We start from the raw sequence: 14311 nt of genomic DNA, 5'->3' as shown, positions 1-14311 counted from the left end.
CACCAAGTTTCTTTCGCCATGGCATCTAGTTGCATTGACTGGTCCACACCATCCAGAACAACAAGAACTTTCTTGTCTTTTAGCCTGTCTTTAACAACTCCTAAATGAGAAATCTTCATATCATTTTGGTTGGTTATTTGAGACATAAATTGTTGTTGTAAGTGCAACTTTGCACTATAGTCATCGGAAAAGGGTCTTGTATAGTTTACTTCTAAAGATTCCATAAAGACACTTAGCTGAAAATTGTTGGAGAATTTGCTGTATGCAACTCTAGCAATGGTGGTTTTCCCGATCCCAGAAGGACCCCAAATCCCGATCATCCTCACTTCATCTGAATCTAGGCATAACAATGGTTCCATCTTCTTCAAATGAGCTCTCATACCAACCAACCCGTCAAAATCACTTGATAATGCTGAATTATTCAACTCGTTGGAAATATCAGTAGAGATTTGTTTGATCATAGCCGCTTCATTATCCCTAACAATAGAAGAGATCACTACATCGATTAAACAATTATGTACAAAACACACACTAGAATACTATGAATTTAATTTCTATGCTTTAAGAAAACCAAGCTATAAATATGTACATTTAGATGTGTGTTAGATAATTTAACAGATTTAAATGAAAATTGAAAACAACAAACCAGTTGCTTGAATGGTAACCAGCGATAGTTGCTATTTTAGCCAAAGCTTGTCTCCATCTCCCAGTGTCCTGCTTTGTTTTACCGGCACAAGTTTTTCTAAAGATTTTCCCAAAATCTCCGGTTAGTTTTTTCACATCAGACGGATCTACTTTATAGAAAACAGCCATCACCATTTGACCCAATTCTTCCTTACACTTCATAATTTCCACCAATTCGTCAAGACACCAACTCGAAGAAGCGTAGTTTCTCGAGAGTAAGATAATTGCGATCTTGGATTCTCTAATCGCCCGAATGAGTTCAGGACCGATGGATTCTCCTCTCTTGATCTCATTATCAATGAATGTTGTGATTCCCATTCGTTGGAACTCCATCTGAATGTGACTAAGAAAGTCTCTACGGACATCTTCCCCACGGAAACTTGGAAAGACATGGTGTGTCCAGATGCGATTCAAAGAAGATGAAGGAGATGATGGAGACAAGGAAGATGGAGGTGATGAAGGAGACAAGGAAGATGGAGGAGATGAAGTTTCTTCGTCCTCTTCTTGATGGAGTCTGAGTTTTTTAAAAATCGTGAATAAAATCGTGAACAAGCCTATTGTTGCAGCAAGAACAGTGGTAAGGAAAAAAGAAGAAGAATCCATTAGCAAGTATGAATGGAGATATGAATAATATCAAAGAACGTTAAAGAGAGCTTATGTGGAGAAGGATCACAAGTTGCAAAGAGACTATGTATACATTACAAAAGAGCGTTGACACATTGACTTAGCAAATGTTATTTATTTTTAATTTTGATAAGTTTCTCCACTGACATTGATCATATTTATTTTTAATGATCATTGACTAGGCTAGCAACTAGCAAGAGAGGAAGCTTCGTTCAAATATTTTTTTAGTAACAAAAAGTTTAAAGTATATGAGAACAAAGAACAAGTCATGTTGGGTTTATAGTGGTTGTGCTACTTCCATGCATGACACAAATATGAGAAAAGTATACAAAAGCATTGTCAAGTAACAAAGAAGGAAGCTTCGTTATTTCTCATGACACAAATTAAATATGAGAAAGTATACACAAGTAACTTCTCTAACATTTACATTAGATAGGCAACGGAAAATTCATGGAAGTAGCAAAGAAATCATGATCAATATTGTGAAGTCTCCAGGGTAAGAACTAAGAAGAGAAGCTATAATCAATACTTAAGTTAGTGCATAACATTTGCCGATGGTTTGTTCACAAACAAAGTCTTCTTGACTTATAACACATGTGAAGATAAACCTTTGCAATTTGTGAGAATTTTGGTTTCTCACCTTCTTTAGGCAATAAAAATCCAATACTATGATAATTTTCTCCATGGATCATGAAACAATACAATTAATGTGTTATATGTGTATTTTGCACAGAATAATCAATTTTGGCGCCCAAGGAGCTGAAAGTTTTTTTTTTTTTTGGCAAACAGTTTGATTGACTAAGGTAGAGTAAACGATTACACTCCAAGAACAGAGGATTTTAAGGAGACAAGAGCTCCTCTAGCAACTGAAAGCTAACATTATAGGAAGAATGTTAGTTAGGGTATGTTAGTATTAATTTAGTATTAAATTTGAAAAAGTAGAGTTTAAGAGCTTTTATTTTGTTTTTAGTTTTGAGATGTGTTTATTGGTAGGATCTTAAGTTGGGTATTTTAGATTTTTTTTATAATTTGTAATATAAGAAAATTGACTTGTGTTTTTCATGTATGGCTAATTTTATTGGGTTTTTCTTAACATCGATTCATCAAATTGATAGTTAAATTTGAAAATTGTTATGTCATAATATAATTATCAACTTACCCAATTCATAGAAATTATAGTAATGTCATAATAAATGGTTTACAAAAAAAAATAAAAAAATTTTAAAAAAAAAAATATAATGTCATAACCCACCAAAAGAATCATTCTCCAAAAAAAATTAAAAAATTAAAAAATTAAAAAAAAAAACTTACCCAATCCGATTGCGCCACGTGGCGTCTCTTAACCCACAAAAAAAATCCTTCTCCAACATACCCAACTCAAGTATCTTAGTAAAATTAATCAATTTTGATTTATTTTTATAACCTTAATACCCTAACATACTCTCTAAAACCCATTGATAATTTTGATTATATGGCCTTATATTTCTCAAAAACAATGGATCAATAATAAGTTTTTTTTTTAATTATTAACTATGTTTATAATAATATTTGTCGTTATATATTCCATTAAATTTGTTTTAAGCTAAGTTGAGAATCTGTACATTATAAGAAATGATTAGTACGTCCATCATTATATAGATTATACAAAACAATTATCGAACAACAAAGACTAACCCATGATCTAACGTGTTACAAGTCATGTTGAGGCTGAAATAAATAATCAAAACCAGAAGAGAGAGTGAAAATTGTTTTACACATTTACAACTGAAGAATTTATTAAAGAGGAAGAAAACGCTATAAAAGAAGATTTATATTATTTTTTGGTAATAGCTGACATGGATGCAGATGTAACAAATTGAAAGTATGTTGGCATCAGTCATAGTTTTCGTAGAAGAATACAATAGACTTTTTGAAACTAAAAAAAAAATTCATGATAAACGTTTACATTTCACAAAACCAAAGGAAAAAAAAATTACAATTACATTTTACGAAAATAAGTTAAATAATCTCTGGACTGGATCTTCGTATAAACCTTATGTAGAATCATTTAAGTCATCAGATCAAACAAAAAGTCTCTAGTAATCTTGTAAAAAAACAATAAACAATTGCAATCATTATTGAAAGGGTGATTTACATATAAACACACTTTAAGGGGAGAACTTACAAAAAACACACTTTCCAATTGTTGGTGTACTTTGGCCACTGTTTGCGCCAAAAAAAGACACAAACTGTCCTAATAAAGTAAAATTGTGTCTCGTCTGTTTCCAATTGTCGTCGTCGTCCGTTTGATTTAAAAACTATAGTTACCCAACACTTTTACAATTTAATATTATAATAAAACATGTTAGTGACAAATAGTTATTTCAAAAACTGGTTGAAGAATAACGACGACGTAGGTATAGTTCAAATGTGTTGATATACAAATTCTTTTTCTCTTTCTCATTTTCCTTAGTTTTTTTTTTATTGTCAATTTTATGTATTATCAAGAAAATATTTTTTTATTTATTTTTGTACAATACATGCTAATTGTATTTTTTCTATATAATGAGATCCATTTTGCTATATTTAAAGTGCAAATTATATTGTCCATATGGAGAGTACAACATTGACACCATAAAATTTGTGAAACTAATGTGAATTTTTGAGAAAATAGATTATTGAAAGTGGATATTTGAAAATGGACATATGTGATCAAAATGTTTATAAGATGGTGGATAGTTGAAAATATCCAAACACACTATCTCTCTCTTATTATTGTTGTCCATGAATCTTGTCCATCCGATATACTCGACATGAGAAGATTTCTTCATGTTTAAAAGTTTTACTAAATCCCCAAACCAAATTTCGACATTATCATGGTTATCCATGAACTCTTTCCCATCGTTACATTATTCAAACAAATGACATGTTAGGGAAAATTCAAGTCTTGAACAAAAGCAACAAGTCCAACGTCCATTAGACAACATCCACAAAACTGCATATATTGGACAATATCCATAAAGTGGTACATAGCTGTTTCGTTTTCTCCAACATATCGACGATATGTCTTCTCGTTTATGTTAAACTTGAATAGAGTAAGTGCTTCTCAGTTTTCTCGTTTATGTTAAACTTGTATATACTAATTTCTCAATCATTTTGCATGACAGATCTAGGTAAGTGCTTCTGAGTATTTTTATTTTTTTTGGTTTTTCGTTTTTACAGATTTAAATCGGTAGTGACGATGCTCTTTGTGATCATGTGGATGAGGTTTTTTGGATATCGATAACCTATTCTGTCCAAAAATGCTTCCAATCATTCTTAATACTCTCATCTTCGACGTTGGATAGACGATTATTGTCCATATGTTCACATGTACAGAGACACTAATTTACACTCATTTTTATTGAAATGTTCCCATGTATATATGCACTTATTATATACTAAAACATGTAAAAAGTAACCACATGTTGCTAAAATGTCCAAACACAAATATGTATATCCAGAAATGATATTACAATTGACTATACAATTATCAGCGAATAAATGGTCAACTACAAATGGATAATATATATAATATAATTTATCCAGAAATATAGTAAAATGCATCTTCAAATATAGGAAAAATGGAAATATTGAGTATTGTACAAAAATAAATATAAAATATTGTTATAATAACAAGATAAAGTGATTATAAAAAAAGAAAGAAAAAAAATGAGAAAGAGAAAGAGAAAAAAGGGAAAGAATTGAAAAAGAGTAAGAAGAAAAGGAAGAGGAAGAGAACGTAAGTGTTTAGTTGCGTGGAATTTTAGTTGGGATGGCAAATGAGTTAATATGTTGTCAAAGTGAGGGTGAGAGAGTAAACAAACTTTTCCAAAGTGCACCATGAGTTTATAAGTGTGTCATAATGCAATTAAAGTTTTGAAAGTGTGTCCACATGCAATTAACCCTTATTGAAATGCACGACAATAGTGTGTGATAAATTAAAAGGAAAAATGTCAAAAAAAATCATACACTTTCAAATTATGGACGTTTAAATCCCCAACTTCCGAAATGTCATTTAAATACATTTATTTTATTATTGGAAATTTAATCTGTTTTATTTTATTTCAATCTTATAATCTTTATTTAAGAAGGCTTGGACTTGAGTTTGAGAGAAACAACTTAGCTCCATTCGCAAGCTCTTCCTTGATCATGAACAGAACCTCAGCCGCTAAAACACTTTGCACTTATCTTTGTGCTCATCTCTTTGTAAAACCCGTAAAGCCCTTAATATCGAATCATTTTCAGTATCTCCTCTAACGGTCCTGCGATTTCAAAACCAACACAACAACTCTTTGCTTTAATTGAGAAATGAGTTTTTGATGATCTTATTATTGCAAGAGGGATATAACCTTTGCATTGTTGTCTTTTGTCCCCTGTCATGACCTGTTTGGTTTGAAGTCGTGACTTTACTGACATGTGGTTGAAAAATAAACAATAAAAATGCACCTAGACAAACAACATAAGAGAAGCTTCAAAATCATAAGCTCACACGTAACGTACCATAAGTATAGCGTGTGTTGTCGTTGGATAGCGTTTATTTAAGAAGGCTTGGACTTGAGTTTGCTAGAGTTGGCATTTGAGAGCAACAACTTAGCTCCCTTCGTAAGCTCTTCCTTGATCATGAACAAAACCGCAGCGGCTAACTTTGTGATTTAAACGACATTCCGAAAGTTATGTTTTAATCGTCCTAAATTTGAAAGTTTAAGATCTTTTTTTGACATTTTTACCTGCAAGAATATGTTACAATCTTAAGATACTGCCGACGTACTTATATCATATTGCCTCATCTCCATACAAGAACGCATGTAAATTAATTTTGGTCAAAAACTCAGAATTTGATTGCAATCCAAGACTAGGGCATAACCGTTACCAATCTAACAATGCTAGTTGGATAGCGTTTATTTAAGAAGGCTTGCACTTAGCTCCCTTCGTAAGCTCTTCCTTGATCATGAACAGAACTGCAGCGGCTAACACACTTTGCACTATCTTTGTGCTCATCCCTTTGTAAAACCCGTAAAGCCCTTCGTATCGAATCATTTTCAGAAACGCGTCCAACGTTCCTGCGATTTAAAAACCAACACAACAACTCTTTGCTTTAGTCCCCTGTCTTGACCTCCAAAGCGGTTGGTTGACATTGTCTCATACAACATAAATTGCATTGACGGATTACTAACCTGTGGTTGAAAAAACAAACTATAAAAATGCATAAGCTGATCACGTACCATAATCAATGTTGGAAATACAACTTTAAATATTTCTCACATTTGTTAATGAGATGATTTAACACAATAGGCTACATAATATTCAAATGCTTTCTTCAGATAATGGTTCATGATTAAAACTTTAAAAGAAGAATTAAGGTTGCATATACACAAAGATTTCAAATTCCCTTAATATTGTACAAAATCTATAAACGTAGATTATGTTACCTTGTTGCTTCTCTCATTATGCTCTTCAATTGTAGTGACAGTCTCCAGTACTTTGCCATAGACTTCAGTTTCACCAAGGGGTGTGTCTCTGTAATCGCCTTGTCATGTTTACATCAAGCGACCTCTGAGAGTTGGATCACCCCGCATTGTGCTATCTTCCAGTTGTTACGGTCGACCTTGAACTCAAAGACAAGCTCGTTGGAAGTCACGTCCATTCCCACTTCGAATATGTACAGATGCTCTGTAAAAATGTCATATAGTCGCATCCTGCTATTTTTACACGTAACAGTAACGCTAGAGCGAGTGTCATTTTCATTTTCATTAACCAGCAAAATGCAAGCTTTAAATCTCATGGATGTAGGAAGAGGCTTCTCATTTAAATTAATTGTCAAGGAACCTCCGGCAGCTCGGTGAGTGAAGTATGAAGGTACTTCTCCACCAGGTAAGACCGCATAACCTCTAGTCCGTGTTCGGATGATGAAGTCTCTGGCTTCTTGATTCAATTTGAAGCACTTAGCAAAACTGAGAAGATCAGTATCTTTACTTTGAAAGGAGCAATCTAGTCTCTCTAGGGACTCACAATCTTCTGCAATTATGTAAGTGAGGGAATCTGGAATCTGTGGGAGTGATACCAGCTTTTTGCATCCCTTGAGCAAGAGTTGATGTGGATACGGACGAGAGGATTTGTTGATCCACGGAGGAAACTCTTCCAAGGACTCACAATCAATTGCAGTTATGGCAATGAGGGAATCTGGAATCTGTGGGATTGACACCAGCTTTTTGCATCCATTGAGTAGAAGTAATTCCAGACGAGAGAATTCGTTGACCCATGGAGGAAGCTCTTGTATTTCGTCATCATCCACGTACAGAGTTGTGATGGTGTCAAAAGCATGAGGACATTCCTTGAGTTTTACACTGTATGTCATACTCAAACTTGTGAGATGAGACCAAGATTTGATTGATGAAGGCACTTCTTCTATTGCAGTTCCTCTGAGATCGAGAATTCTAAGGCTCGTGCAGATCTCAGGAAACAATTTCAACAGCAAGCAATCAGTGAGTTCAAGTATATCCAGAGATTCCAAGTTGATGTCGGTCGGAAGATACTCTAGCTTCGAGCATCCGTGTAAATTCAATCTCTGCAGCTTCTGAAGGTTTCCAATAGAAAAGGGAAGCTTTACCAGACTTGAGCAATCGCTAAGGTCCAAAATCTCTAGATTAGTAGCATTACCAACAAAGGAAGGGAGCTCCACCAGACATGCTAAATTGCTAAGATCCAAATCTTTTAGATTGATGAAATTACCATAAAAAGAAGGAAGCTCCACCAAACTTGAGCATCCACGAAGATATAATATTTGGAGATTAGTGGAACTTCCAATGAAAGAGGGGAGACGCATCAGACTTGAGCAATAACCAAGATTCAATTTCTGAAGACTTTTAGTATACCCAATAGTAGATGGGAGCTTCACTAGGCTGGAGCAACCTCCGAGATTCAATTCTAGAAGATTGGTGGCTGTTGAGAGATCAGGAAGCTCCTTTAGGTTCTTAGACGAATACAAATCCATCCACTTGAGATTTGGAAGCGGCTGTACAGACAAAGAGTAAGAACATTTTATCTAAACTTAATCCAAAAAACAAACTGTACAAAAGAACATAAAAACACTTTTACTTGCTTTTAATAATTAACTGACATAAAATTATATTAAGGAAATTATATTTATTTGAATTTAATATAAATTTTATGAAAAACAAAAAAAATTACTTACTTTAAATTCTTCCCACAGCTTCTCAAGTTTGCTATTCCTCAAATTTATTTCAACTATGAACTCCGGGTTGAAAATAGGAGGCAAACATGTCATCGGAAAATACGTCCATCGTAATAATCGAAGATTTCGAGACATATAATCTAGACCACATGGTAGATCTAATGTATTGTGATCCCCCTCAAATCTTAAGAACCGGAGATTAGTCATTCGTTGAAAGGCTCTCTCACTTATATTAAAACTTTTCTTGACGCTTTTCGTGCCGAAATTGAAATTTATGCCTATCAATCTTCTACTAGCCTGAAAAAGGAACAAAAATAATAAGATTTTGTTCAATATCAAATAAACTAGATTTTTTGAGAGATATTTAAGACTTACTCGTACATCGTCAATGAGTATTTCATAAATTTCTCTTGCATCAATTAAATATAGGCGGTTTCCAGGCTCATGAATAGACTGTTTACGAACTATATCTCTACCTAGTTGGACTAGCAGATTATGCATACGTACACTTCCATACTCTATAGATATGAGAGATTTTTCAGCTAAGACGTTAAGCCCTTTTCTCGCATCCAATAATAGATATGAAAGATGAGTAACCACTTTCTCAATCACTTGATAATTAAAAAAGCAAGCTATATGAAGAAACAAATATTTTTCTTCGTCATCTAAGGCATCATAACTGAACTTCAAAATGCTTTGAATATCGGTATCAAGGCTAGTCCTTAGCCTTGGTAATTCCTTTTTCCACTCTTGCTTAGACATTCCTCGAAAATGAGAGCCCATAACCCTTAAACCCAAAGGGAGTTTACCAGCAAGTTTTGTAACTTCTCGAGCAAGTTCTTTAAAACCAACTTTAGAGGACTTTTGACCAAAAGCATACGTGCAAAAGATTTGAAGAGCCTCGTCATCCGGTGGAAAATCCACCTTGTAAATATGGTTGATCCCATGTATCCTAAAAAGCTTTCGATTTTGGGTTGTGATGATAATCCGACTCCCAGGACCAAACCACCGAGGTTCTTTCGCCATGGCATCTAGTTGCATTGACTGGTCCACACCATCAAGAACAACAAGAACTTTCTTGTCTTTTAGCCTGTCTTTAAACACTCCTAAATGAGAAATCTTCATATCATTTTGGTTGGTTATTTGAGACATAAATAGTTGTTGTAAGTGCAACTTTGCACCATAGTCATCAGAACAAGGTCTTGTATACTTTACTTCTATAGATTCCATAAAGACACTTAGCTGAAATTTGTTGGAGAATTTGTTGTATGCAACTCTAGCAATGGTGGTCTTCCCTATCCCAGAAGGACCCCAAATCCCTATCATCCTCACTTCGTCTGAATCTAGGCATAACAATTGTTCCATCTTCTTCAAATGAGCTTTCATACCAATCAACCCGTCGAAATCACTTGATGATGCTGAATTATTCAACTTGTTGGAAATATCAGTAGAGATTTCTTTGATCATAGCCGCCTCATTATCCCTAACAATAAAAGAGATCACTACATCGATGAAACAATTATGGAGAAATCACACATTAAAAAATGTGAAATTTAACTAGTTTGACACAAATTTGGCTAAAAATAACTGGATTAACCCTCTGTTTTTTGTCATTACTAGAATGACACAATATTTATGTAAAAAGTCCAAAAAACCTAAACCTAAAAAATGGCAATTAATAGAAAAGTCTGTCACACATATATTAAGTCTGTCATAATAAAATGAAAAAATTTATAATATTTTTCTATATTATAATTTTTTTTCAAAAATTAAACTTACATAAAACATTCAAAAATACATAATATAGAAATAATCAAAACATAAAGTTTATTTTTATCTTATGTTTTCTACTAAATTTATGAACGAAAATATTAAAAATATATATATAAACTAAATGGAAATTTTATTTATCATAATACATAAATAAATATTATTTAACAAGTTAAGTTCAAAAATATAATAAACATTATCAAAAGTCGATGGAGAGGAGGAGGAAGCGAGGCAAAACAAAACAAGACGTAACTTCCAAAAACCCTAATTTTTTTTTACGGTTTTATATGGCAAACTTAACACTTACTTTTAAAAATGTATGTCGCTACACCTTATACAAATCTGTCGCATAACATAGTAATAAATCTGTCATAATCTTTAAAAAAATTTGTCGTAATAAGTAAAAAAAAATCACTATGTCACTACTCGGAAAAAACAACTGTCATAGAACCTTCATTAAAATTTGTTATAGAATCTGTCATAACCCATCAAAATATCTGTCATTACATGTTACAATTAGGTTGCTACATAAACAAATATTACAGAAAAAAAAAAACTGTCACAAGATAAATTAATCTGCCATTACATACATAGGTCATTCTAGCAATTTTTAACAAAGTTTAACAAATCTGTTATCAAGTGACAGTTTTTTAGTAAATTTTTACAATCTGTCATAACCTCACACAAATCTGTCATCACTATTAGTCAAACTAGTAATTAATTTTCTGTTAACAAGTCTGTCAATACACGACAATTTTTTTTTGGGAAAAAAAATCTGAAATAACTAACAAAATAAATCTGTCAAATATTTTCACAAATCTGTCATACATTACAAAAATATGTCCTATATAACAAAAGTCTGTCATCGTTACATTTAAAAGTCTGTCATAAAAAAATTAATTTGTCACTAATATTAAATCTGTCGTAACTATTTCCAAACAAATCTGTCATTAAAAATAAATCTGTCATAGAAAATCTGTCATTCTATAATAAATCTGTCGTACAAAAATAAAACTGTCACTACATTAACAACATTAACGACAGACTTTTACGAAAATTGCTGATTATTTTGTAAAGGGTAATGTTGACTTTTTTTTCTTTCCTAACAAAGCAGAAAAGGGTATTTTTGTAATGAAAAATACTCATCTAACCCAAATATTTTATAAGTTAGTCTAGTAATTAATCTCTTTATTTGGGTCAATCTAGTTTTTTAATGCTTTTCTATACAATTAGATTTTTGTTAGAAATAGAAAAATTAACATATTTAAATGGAGATAGAAAACAACAAACCAGTTGCTTGAATGGTAACCAGCGATAGTTGCTACTTTAGCCAAAGCTTGTCTCCATCTCCCAGTGACCTGCTTTGTTTTACCAGCACAAGTTTTTCTGAAGATTTTCCCAAAATCTCCGGTTAGTTTTTTCACATTAGACGGATCCACTTTATAGAAAACAGCCATCACCATTTGACCCAATTCTTCTTTGCACTTCATAATTTCTACCAATTCGTCAAGACACCAACTCGAAGAAGCGTAGTTTCTCGAGAGTAAGATAATTGCGATCTTGGATCCTCTAATGGCCCGAATGAGTTCAGGACCGATGGATTCTCCTCTCTTGATCTCATTATCAATGAATAATGTGATTCCCATTCTTTGAAACTCCATTTGGATGTGACTTAGAAAGTCTCTACGAACATCTTCCCCTCGGAAACTTGGAAAGCATGGTGTGTCCAGATGCGATTCAAAGAAGATGGAGGAGATGAAGGAGATGGAGGAGATGAAGGAGACAAGGAAGGTGGAGGAGATGAAGTTTTTTTGTCCTCTTCTCGATGGAGTCTGAGTTTTTTAAAAATAGTGAATAAAATGGTAAAGAAGCCTATTGTTGCAGCAACAACAGTGGTAAGGAAAAAAGAAGAAGAATCCATTAGCAAGTATGATTGGAGAGATGATTGGAGAGAGCGTTAAAGAGAGCTATGTAGAAGAGACTATACAAATGAACGTTGATCACAAGTTATTATTATTTTTTGGTATAAGAGAGGATAAGATTCTTAACTGATGTTGACTCCATTGACTGAGAACAGAGTCTTTAGTAACTAGCAAGAGAGGAAGCTTCGTTCATTGATTTTTCTTTAGAATCAAAGTCATTTGGGTTCTGTAGTGGTTTTGCTATTTCCATGGCACAAATATGAGAAAAGTCTACACAAGCATCAAGTAACTTCTCTAACATTTACATTCGAATCAATGAAGCAGATAGGCAACGGGAAATTCATGGAAGTAGCTGGAAACCTCAGACAAACAAACAAGAAAAGAAGACATCAGCCCTTTTTTAATTTCATAATTTCGATTTTTTATTTATTTGTGACTATCATATTTTGTATGAGTTTTTCATATTTTTAAGTATTGTAGATTTATATTTTTTTCTGTCCAAAAAAGAGTATTTTAGATTTATATTTATGTTCATATTGACTCAGTAGATTAATGCTTACCATGATATATAGCATAGTAATTTACGAAGTTGTATGACTATTATCATTGCATAATAACCTCTATTCAAATAATACAATGCATGTGGTTTACAACAATATTACATCATTTATAAGTTTTTATTTAAAATTTTAATCATTTATCATTTCACTCAATTTAATATATTTAATTAAGTTATAGTTTTTTCTATAAAAATATATGGGGGAGTTTCAAAAATATCTCTCTTTCTAATCTTATCAAAAAGTCATTGTAAATTTTGAAATTTATCAAAAACATATGTGTAAGCTAATATGTATAGACACAATTTATCTATATATGTGTCTAAACTTATATATATATTTCATAACTACCGTATAAAAACCTTTTAAAAATCATTTAAAAACTTTATAGAAACTTTGTAAACTTTTTAAAAATTTATAAAAACCTTAAAAATGTTGTTTAGAACTTTATAAATATTTGGATTTAGTCTCCCAGTAGTAATGATGATCTTGATGTATCTTATCAACCATATAAAAGTTTATATTTTTCATATTTAAAAAGGAGTATTTTTGAATTATTAATTCAAAAGTTTTTCTCTCTGGAACGATGGCGGCGGAAAGGCTCTAGGGTTCATCCCAACAATGAGATGGTCTCCTTTGGTGAAGTTTTGGGGTTACTTGCTGGTTATTACTACGGGTAGATCTACGGATCTTTGGTTTTATGGAGAAGGTTGGAAGGATCGAGGGATACTTGATTTAATTTTGGGATCTCAGGAGATGGTTCCGGGTGTTACGGGAGAAAAAGATCCGAGATTTGGGAATTCTAATCCAATCTTTGGCCATAAAGGGGGATCGATGATGAAGAATATATGTTTAAGGCACATCCGTTTATTATGGTATGTTGGAGGTGGAAGGCAAAGGCGATTTCAACTGATTGTGGATTTTATCATGGTCAACGATTTTGGCGACTCAATATCAGCGATTTATGGTGATTTGGGGTTGATTGCGAACAAATTAAGGAATGATTTACAGTGGGGGAGTAATCGGCTTCTCCGAAGGTATAAAGAGGTCCATTACTGGTTTCCTTGTTCATCACATTACATTATTGGTTCTTATCGAGATTGCTTATCCTTCTCTTTTCTCGGTGCTTGTTTTTCGTTGCTTTCTGAGGCTATGTCGCAGAGTACTTTGGTGAAGGGTGGTGGTTCTGGCAAGAAGCCGGTGGAGATGGTGATGAAACGGAAAATAAAAATCCCGATGTTCGACAACTCCGAGTTAATCAAAGGGTATTCCAAAACCGTCATTGGGAGGTGCATGAACCCGAGAATGCAAGACATGAAGACCCTGCTCTTCATGTTTCCGCGTATCTGGCAATTGGAAGGCAAGGTGGTGGGCGCTGATCTTGGTCTTGGGCGATTTCAGTTTGACTTTGAAGATGCTGGGGACATTGAGGAAGTGATCAAAATGGAGCCTTTTCATTTTGATCAGTGGATGGTGGCGTTGGTTAAGTGGGAGCCATCCGTTGATCCGGCGTATCCAGCAGCGATTACTTTTTGGATCAG

The 14311-nt window shown here is 33.2% G+C and overlaps 2 pseudogenes; both read right to left on the bottom strand.

Moving 5' to 3' along the window:
* LOC17876961 overlaps nt 1-1287 on the bottom strand; it is a 4183-nt pseudogene extending 2896 nt beyond the window's left edge.
* Nucleotides 1288-5718: 4431 nt separating this feature from the next.
* On the bottom strand, nt 5719-12268 carry LOC17874644 (annotated as a pseudogene).
* Between the last annotated feature and the right edge of the window lie 2043 nt (nt 12269-14311).

This window comes from Capsella rubella, unplaced genomic scaffold (genome assembly GCF_000375325.1).
Source record: "Capsella rubella cultivar Monte Gargano unplaced genomic scaffold, Caprub1_0 scaffold_8, whole genome shotgun sequence".
NCBI lineage: Eukaryota > Viridiplantae > Streptophyta > Magnoliopsida > Brassicales > Brassicaceae > Capsella > Capsella rubella.
Note: the sequence above shows the minus strand (reverse complement) of the source record. Positions and strands in the feature narration are given on the sequence as shown.